This window comes from Mchenga conophoros, linkage group LG11, assembly GCF_057382185.1.
Source record: "Mchenga conophoros isolate Kocher_MC1m ecotype Shallow Benthic linkage group LG11, M_conophoros_male_GT1.1, whole genome shotgun sequence".
Lineage (NCBI taxonomy): Eukaryota > Metazoa > Chordata > Actinopteri > Cichliformes > Cichlidae > Mchenga > Mchenga conophoros.
Window position 1 is genome coordinate 34,511,333 of NC_140536.1, and position 9,952 is coordinate 34,521,284.

General features: G+C 40.1%; 1 pseudogene across 1 annotated transcript; it reads right to left on the reverse strand.

Moving 5' to 3' along the window:
- Positions 1-983: 983 nt before the first annotated feature.
- On the reverse strand, positions 984-7,156 carry LOC146564830 (uncharacterized; annotated as a pseudogene). The gene is made up of 2 exons (XR_014894443.1): positions 6,484-7,156; positions 984-3,266 (listed from the first exon to the last, which is right to left on the reverse strand). The product of XR_014894443.1 is annotated as an uncharacterized LOC146564830 (transcript).
- Positions 7,157-9,952: the final 2,796 nt, after the last annotated feature.

The window sequence follows — 9,952 nt, forward strand, 5'->3', positions numbered from 1 at the left end:
CGATTGTCTCTGAAGTAGAGATGAGCAGAATAAGTCAAAGAACTCTGAAGCTGCAGGGGAAACAGACTGGGATACTGCCATGAAACCCAGGAGACATTATAGATTATATGCATACATTTCCTGAAGCAAAGCTGCTAACAAGCTTTGGAGCCAATACTTTATTCATTACCTTTTCCCCCCTTTTAGCTCAGTAAAAAGAAACTATCTGGATCTTTTGGTAAATATCTTGTTCTCTTCACAATTTTTTATCCTGCCTTTCCCACTATACTTGCCTGTTAACGGTAATTAATGCACCATGGGACTGTGTTCATCATTCACGTCAAACCATAAAGAAAACAACTACTAGTAAATTTACTGTTACACCTTATTATCGCCTCATGTTGTCACCTCAACAACAGCGGTAACCCACAAGATTAATGTTTTGTTTAGGCTTGTGTAACTACATACTAGTTTTGATTGCTGCCATTTTTCTGCACTGCAGTTAAATCTGAGTGAGAATGATTGTCTTTTTTTGCTCGCCCTGCGATAGACTAGCAGGTCAAGTAGTATGATATGCTTTGTGACATGTGCTGGCGTGTGTGTGATGTTCTAGTCCTCTGATCAGAAAACAAGGAAAGTAAACAGCTGAAAAAGATGACTATTCTGTTAACTTGCTGCAGCACAAGCAGTAAAAATTAGAATTACACAGCACAGGTAGTTCGGGTCTGTGGATGCTCTGCCGATTTCAGTGAGTGGAAAAAGTTTAGGTTAGATATTTGAGGGCTTTGACAAATTCGCAAATTTTTGTTGCACATTAACATTTAATAAAGTATAAATAATTACTTAAAAACATCTAGCATTTCTAATACTGATTGGTAAGGGTGACAGTGTGTTAAAGATATTCTATTATCAGATAACTCAGATGCAATGAAATATCACTCAGACACTTAGAGCAGTTTTAAACGTGCACGGGTGAGAGACTCAGGGAGAGACTCACACACCTCCTTGGTGCAGTCTGGCTTTATTTATACACATTATGAAGCATACAAAAAAGGAAATATCATCCTTATCTTGTCAAGAAAACAGGTGTGGTTTATCAAAAAACTTCGTGTTCTCTACAAGGTTGTTTCTTACTCGTGGGTGGCGGTTTCCTGCTAGTGTGAAGGCAAACAGTGACAATGTGAAGGCAAAGACTGATAATGTGAAGGCAAGCAGTTTCCGTTATAAAGTAGGGAGCCAGCAATTAAAATATGCAGCTGGTTGAGTACAGAACAGAAATATAAACACTCTTAGCTGATCATTATATGAATAATAAAATCTTAGAAAGCAAAAATACTCTGACATTCCCTCCTGTTGTTTAGATTTCTTACATGACAGTACTGTTATTTTTGTCAGTTCATAACCTCTTGTCTAAACATTTTCGGTTTGAACGTCATAAAACAGTCCTGTGTTCAATTAAACTAAACATTACTGTATGGATCATCTTTCAAAATTTCTTCCATTTGAGACATCATCACATAAGCATTGATAGAAGTTGTCACCATGTTTGATACCATTTTCTTCAGACAGGGTACTACACATGTTGTGAAAACACATAACAGTAAAAGCAAAAATGCTATTCCAACAGGTCCTTTAATCAGAAGGGACTTCCATGAACCACCTAGTAACCATGTCAACCAATCATCAGTGCTTGTGACATAGTCTTGTTGTTCAGCATCTTTAATCTTTCTCAAGGTGTTCAAAGCGTCGGTCATGTTTTGTGAGTGTATGTTGTCTGGGATGTATGTACAACATGTAGTGTCAAACAATACACACAAACCTCCTTTTTCAGCTAGAATCATGTCTAGTGCGACTCTGTGTTGCATCACTACAATGCGTATTGCGTCGATTTCTTCATTTTGCGCTTTGTTGATTTTCATTGAAGCATTTAGGAACAGTCCAAATCGATAGTCAAGTGTCTCGATCCTCAGCATGTTTTTCCCAACTCCTACCCAAGGGAACAAGGAGTGGAGGACTTTCTGACCATCAGTCCATAGTTTGAAGTTCTTGGGCACATCTGATCCATAGACTGAGTCATGTGGCATTACTTCAGTGACTTCAGCAACTTCACGTTTTGCTCTTGACGTGTGTGTCTCTGCTGTGATCTTGAAGGTGTGGTCTGAAATTAGTACTGGTGCACACAGACCGGTGGAGTTCGGTGGGAGCATGAAGTAGGTTTTAGGCCCGCAGGCCCAAGCGGCTCCCTAGACCCAGAAAGTTCCATTTTTGAAGGTGTGTATTCCTTTGGATTGGGTCAGGTCAAGTGTCTGTGTGCAGTTGCGGTTTCGTCCAAGTTTCCTGTTTCCATCGGAGAAGTTGAAACACATTGGGTGCTGTATGTCCGGCGGCAAAACTATGGCGAATGATTTGTTTTTTGTGTTGTTGGCTTTGACGTTTACCCAATGTTTTTCGTTGCAGGTGTAGTTCCAGTTCGTCAGATTGTAGGCACAAGGGGTTGTCTGTTCAATTAGGATACGTCGTTGTGAAAGTGGTTTCGTGACACGTTTGACGTCTGTGTCACTACACCATGGAATTAGGTCTTCTTTCTTTGTGCTTTGACCTTTTAGGGTCAGTCCTGTTGCCATCAAATCTCTGCGTGTGCAATTGCCAGTTGTTGCTTTGTTGAACACACACATCGCTTCGTCAAGTTCAGGTGCCTTTCCATATATTGTTGCGTGTACGGCTGTTGTTGGCATATGTGAACATACATAGCATTCCGTGCTGTTGTCGGTGCGTGTTCTATCATACACATATCTATACCACGCGTTGTTCATCCATGGGTGGTTATGGTCTTGGTTCAGGTCACGTAGATGCGAATTATCATGTGTCCATCTTTTTTGCAGGTGGTGTTGTTTATTTCCTCTCATCTGGGTGAGTGTTAGTAGGCTCACTAGGAGCGCAATGCTGGCCACTAGGAGGACAAGTGTCTTCATGATGACCAGGCACACCTAGACTTCTGGTGAGTAGACTATTGGCGAGAAGTAAAAAAGGGCGGGATATACCCAATCAGCCCTTCCCTTCACCAATAGATCACCTAGAAGCCAGGGGAGCCGGCGTCTAAGCGTCTGGATTGTCACTCACTTTTTTACAGTGGCTGTGGTGGATCCAAGATGGTCTTTCTGCTATTTTGCAGGCGGTGGGTGTGGTAAGTAGGACTTGGTATGGGCCCTCCCACCTTGGTGAACTCCAATTCTTTCTCTGGAGTACTTTGATCAGGATCCAATCACCTGGTTGTAACCTGCAAGACACTGGAGAGAAATCACTCGGCAGTTGGTTGTTTAACACAATCTCTTTATTTTCAAACAGTTTAGTCATCCATTCTGCTAGGGTAGTTTCCCTTATTGATTTATTAATAGGTTCACTGGTAATTGGCAATGGAAACGCTCTCCCGTGGATGATTTCAAAAGGTGTAAGTTTCTGAGAACCTTGTGTTATTCTCATCCACATCTTTACTAGGCCTAGACATTCAGGCCATGGTCTTCCTGTTTCTTCCATGCATTTTCTTAATCTCTGTTTTATTGTGCCGTTAGTTCTTTCCACTAATCCTGCGCTTTGTGGGTGATATGCACAGTGATGTTTGATGCTAAATCCTAGAGCTTCAGAGACTTTGCTGATGATGTCATTAACAAAATGTGTTCCATTGTCTGACCTTATCAGACTGGGAATGCCATATGTGGGGATGAAGTGATTGCATAAACACTTTGCCACTGATATTGCATCTGCTCTTTTTACTGGATAGATTTCTGGCCATTTTGAAAATACATCTATAATTACTAGAGCATATCTTGATGCTTGGCATTCGTTAAGTTCAATAAAATCCATGTGGATTGTATGGAAAACTAGCCTCTCTTAGGTCTTAAGTTTCCTTGTGAGTTGTGTTGTTTTTTTTTGTTTTTTGTTTTTTGACAGAATAGGCATGTTCTTACAAATTATTCGCTAAAGTTTCAAAATTTATAGTGTGTATTGCATTGTTTATCTATACTATATCTCCCTCCTGTTGACACAGGTGTTTACCTCATGTGTCACTACAACCGCTGTCCTGTGTAATGACTCTGTTAATATAGGTTTTCCATCACAGACCATTAAGTCATCTTTCAGTTTACTCCACATTTCAGCCACTTGTTTTGTTCAGTGATTGTTGCAGCTTGTTGTTCGGTTTTTAGTACATCAAGTGGTATTTGTAGGCAGTAGTTGGTTTCTAGTAGCTCTGCCGATTGTTTGCAGCCTGTTTTGCTGCTTGTTCTGCAAAATTATTTCCTTTTGTGACAATATAATTGTCTTTTTGATGTGCTCCACATGTGCACAGTGCCAATTGTTTTGGCAAGGTGATCACTTCCAGCAAGATTTTTTTTCTTCTCTATAGATGGAACATTACATTCTCACTTGAGGCATTTTTAGATAATTTCTAGTTTTTCAAAGAATTCACACATCTCACACATCTTACATATTTTAAACAAGTATTGTCACGAATTTGTTTCCAAATCAACAAAATAAAATAATCAAACAAAACCGAAAACATACATGAGTCAGGACCCAAAAAGAAAAATGCTGCTACTGAAACAGAGCAGACATGTGAGGGAAAACTGAGCTCACAGACAGCTGCATGTGTTGGCTTTTATGCAGCTTCTGCTCTAAAAACAAATAAATAAAAAATAAAAGAAAATGTGTAACATGCTCATCAACTTAGCGGTGTCCACATATTTAATTCAGCTTCACAATCCTGTAACTTTAGCTGTTGTCTACAGGGTTTGGCTTATTAGTTGTTACTATAGATGTGCTCTATATCTCAGTAATATTTTATCCAGGTTTTCAAGCATGTCAAGTGCCTCTATGCACCTAAGTAGTTTAGATATTTCCTTTATTTTCTTCATCTCCTATGTCATTATACTGAGTTTGAGCAAACCTTAAGCTTGATGCAGACTACTTCATAACAATTGTCCATCTCACATCATACTGACTAGGTTACTTCTTATTATTATCATCTTTTTCTTTCCATATAATAACAACAGTATATTACAACATTTTATCAGTGTATATAAAAGTGTATATTACTATACTACTACTGAGCCAATTTAATAGTTGGGATCATCTTACTCAGCAAACAGATAACTTAGAATTCATCCAATCTGTACAAATTTGCTTCTTCTCTGAACAGGTTTGTGCCTACTTTTTAGACTGGTCTTCTGTTTGCCTCATCTCAGATCCAACCTTCGGTCACTTTCATTCTTTCTGTTGCATGTCTAACCAAGCAATTTATTATTATATATTTTATATTTTATTTTGTGTCCATCAAGGGCTTCGGGTGATCTGCAGCTTCACCTTTTCCCAAGCTGGAGACATTTACCTTTTCACACACTTTCCTTGGCTGACCAATGACACAGCCTTAATGTACCTTATGCATCTCTCTATTTTATTTAAAAGGTTTTCGTGTGAATTATTTCCTTTTATTTATTTTATACATTCTGGGCATGAACGTCTTGCCAACTATGTTTCATTGTTAATATAAGTTTACAGGTTGTTATCCTTCCTATTATTAGTTTCAATACATTAAAAATAAGTTCTAATGTAATTTTGTCTTTATTTATTTTATTTTTGTACTTCTTATATTTATATCTATTCGTTGAGGTCTGTTTCCAACCTTTTTAAACTACTTTGATCTCTAGTTTTCACTTAATAAGGGTTTTATCAGTCACTGCAGTTTGTCCGGCGCCTGGACATTTTTCTCTAGCCACTGCTCGTCAGCAGTGAGTTTTGTTGATTTATTACCCATTTTTCTTTCTTATTATTTTTATTAGCTCATAGATATATTTACGTTTACACACACACATACACACCCGTGGTGCTTTCTCTGGCACGAGGAATGGGAGAGGCTATTGACACGGCCTTCTACTTTCAAGCTAGCCTTGAAAGCGGTGTCAATTTTATGTGATGAAACACAACCTTTTCCCGTTCCACCAGAACTCGAGCAACCAACGGTAAACAATTCGGTGGAGTAGTTCAGCCTCCTTAATGTGCTGTAAAATCAACTTACTCCACCAACAAAACAGTAAAACAACAGATTATACGCGTAATGAGTTTTTTATTCTGGGCAACACTGTGTCTTTCTACATTGCTCCAAGCCCTCTTTCAGGCGAGCTGCTTCGTAACCTCTACGAGTCCTTTTTCAGACGAGAATGTTACTATCCTGTCGTATTTTGACATTAAACTTGCTCCAAGCCCTCTTTCAGGCGAGCTGTAACCTCTACCAGTCCTTTTTCAGACGAGAATGTTACTATCCTGTCGTATTTTGACATTAAACTTGCTCCAAGCCCTCTTTCAGGCGAGCTGTAACCTCTACCAGTCCTTTTTCAGACGAGAATGTTACTTAATTAATCTGTCATACATTGACGGGAAACTATTTAATGTACAGACCACAGGTTGCCTCAGTCGTTTTGCGCAAGATGTGAGTGAGTGCTAAATATTCACCTGAGTTATTGTGTGGTTGCTTTGGTTTCCTTCATCAACCCCTGAAGTCGTGGACCTCTTATAAGAACGCTGGCCAGAACCCGAACGTCACGTCTCTGGACTTTATCCTCTGCCTGGAGAGGAGTCGACAGCGTGGGCTTCTCACGACGTCAGGACTTGACGAAGGTCTCCTATTGGAGCATTGAAAAAATATCAATGTCCACTCCGGCTCGAAGGACCAATTAAATGTTAAAGATATTCTATTATCAGATAACTCAGATGCAATGAAATATCACTCAGACACTTAGAGCAGTTTTAAACGTGCACGGGTGAGAGACTCAGGGAGAGACTCACACACCTCCTTGGTGCAGTCTGGCTTTATTTATACACATTATGAAGCATACAAAAAAGGAAATATCATCCTTATCTTGTCAAGAAAACAGGTGTGGTTTATCAAAAAACTTCGTGTTCTCTACAAGGTTGTTTCTTACTCGTGGGTGGCGGTTTCCTGCTAGTGTGAAGGTAAACAGTGACAATGTGAAGGCAAAGACTGATAATGTGAAGGCAAGCAGTTTCCGTTATAAAGTAGGGAGCCAGCAATTAAAATATGCAGCTGGTTGAGTACAGAACAGAAATATAAACACTCTTAGCTGATCATTATATGAATAATAAAATCTTAGAAAGCAAAAATACTCTGACACAGTGTTTAATGATTTAGTCCTCTAGTGGTGCAGATCTGTGTCCATGGCCCATGATTCGAAATAGTTTTGCCTTACAGTGCAGATCTGCAGCCTTATAGAAACTGTCAAAGGTTTGATTGTGCATGATTGGACCATTTGTGTCAGTTCACTTTCAGCCCTAGTGAGCTAATGTCTTTGTCACTTTGGAAACTGTTGAAGAAATATCAGAGGCATCTTTTCACACAGTGGTTGTGGATGACACCCATCCCACAGAAGTTAGACTCTAATGCCTTTCCTGCATTTCCTCCAGTGTGGACTTTATTTTGGGTCATTTACCCCAACCAAAAAAAGTCTCTGCTGCTTTGTCATGTAGTTGCCATGCGCCCTTTTAGCTACAGCAAATGCTGTAATTGATGATGATCAAATAAAGATGTTTCAGACACATAAATATGACACACGGAACCTTGCTAGAGATTGCCAGACAGGGCTGCAAGATTGGAAATGTCAGACGCAGCTGGATTGCACATTAAAGGACTTTATCCTGTCAGCTCCCCTGTACGAAGTTCATATAATGGTTGATTTTACCCATGTGAATATAGTACTGATAATTGTCTGGTGCATTTATAGTGAGACAGTAGGAGAGCCTGGCTGTGCAGACTATTCAGCTGAGTGACACAAAGGACATCTAAAACAGTTCTCATGTTGGACAAACAGAAGCAGACACAAGGAACTGCAGATGCACGCAAAAGCAGCTGCATTTCTCATATGGACACAAATTGGACTCTGCAGTATAGAATCAAATATTGTGAGGATACAGAATGAAAGAAACCTCAACAGATTTGTTTCAATATCTCTAACCTAAATGTGTCACAGAATCTGCTGAGTGAATGTTCAGGGGAAGAGGAAGACTTGGAGACCTTGGAGAGGCAGCAGTCCTGTGTTTGCTAGTGCTGCTCTTTATACTAAAGCTGTTGATTGCAGTAGGCAACTTTGGCAGGAAACAGATGTCCAGCATTTAAGTTATTTAATTTTTTTGAGGTAATAAACGACATGAAACACTCCTACAGTTTAGTTTCAGTTTATATTTACCAGGTTTTATCAGTAAACATGAGATGAATATGACGTTTTTCAGCTAGGATAGTGTTAGATTACACATTTTTACTAGAACTAACAATCCGGTTCATGCAAAATATTTAAAATTCCTTCCCTTTTGTTCATCATATTGTCTGGAGCAGTCCGTTACTGGGCATTACACTGGCAAAGAAGCACGGAGGCCAAAGCCACTGAATCAGTTTTATCTTCATTAACGGAAATCTTGCTGGTGGTGTCTACAACTCCACTTCCTCCCCGATAACAAATGAGCACACACCGTCACAGTCTAAACCTGCTACCGGTGGCAACGCCAGGAACCCGAGTTGTTTCTCATCCATATTCAATCCCTCTGAATTGGGGATGGTGACATATGGTTGGTACTCGCGCTACATCTCCCCCTCCTCTGTACAAGAGATACAAATTCAGAATTGGATTTAACACTTCAATTCCCCACTGACCAGCAAGGCTGACACAATTACTATGCTGGAGATGCCACACACACACACACACACACACACACACACACACACACACACTTGCAAACACACACAGAGGGGTGTAATCCAATTAGAACACAGCAGTGTTTGTACTGGTGTGTGAGCTGCGGGATGTGTGAGAAAGCCGGTTTGCTAGAAATTCATATTGCAAAAGTTTTTGTGATGTCTGTGTTATAAATACAAGAAATTTTAATTAGGCTTGAACATGATATTCTTACGAAATTGAATCATTAGGTGATTCATTTCTGCTTTTCAGCAATTTGAACTGCTGAAGTATCACTGAGCAAGACTGCCTGCTGGTTGCAGGGTCAGGTACGAGGACCCAAATCTGACCTCTGACCTTTCTCTCGCTTGCATATAAATATTAAAAAGTGAAACGGATCAAATATTTTATGTTTGATCAGCCTCTCACCTCATCCATCCATCCTAATTCAAGGTCATGGACTGTGGGGGGTCCTAGAGTCTATCCCGGTTGTCATAGGGCGAGAGATAAGTCACACTGGTGATGAGCAATTGGCTGGTCTATCGCAGGGCTAGCACAAAAAGACAATCATTTGCACTCATGTTTAGTCCGCCGTATCATTTTCCATGACCTAATAGCCTAATAAAGTTTTAAATTGTCAAATTTCTGCTGTTTCTCAGTTACAAGTTGTCCTGATGTGTTGCTCTCTGGTTTTATGGCATTAGCGGGACATGTCTGTCGCTTCCAACTCGTGTTGGGGTGTGTGTCCTGGTGTGGTAAAATCCATAAAATGTCCTTGTTACATGTGTTGGGAAGAGGCATAGTATTTAGGACAAGGGTGTCCAACCCCAGGTCTCAAGGGCCAGTGTCCTGCAGGTTTTAGATGTGTCCTTGATCCAACACAGCTAATTTAAAGGGCTAAATTACCTCCTCAACATGTCTTGAGGTTCTCCAGAGGCCTGGTAATGAACTAATCATTTGATTCAGGTGTGTTGATCCAGGGTGAGATCTAAAACCTGCAGGACACCGGCCTTTGAGGCCTGGAGTTCCCCACCCCTGATTTAGTCCCTTAAATCTAACCAGCAAATGATGTTCAAAGTAAAAAGTGAATAGAAATGAAATAAATCAGTAAGTGGGGAAAAGCATGTACAAAACACAGAAGTCAGAACTGGATGCAGGCGTCACAGTTTTGTTAGTCTATTGGCTAATAAACCTGTGACTTATACCACCACCACCCCTTTCCTCCCATTGCAGACATG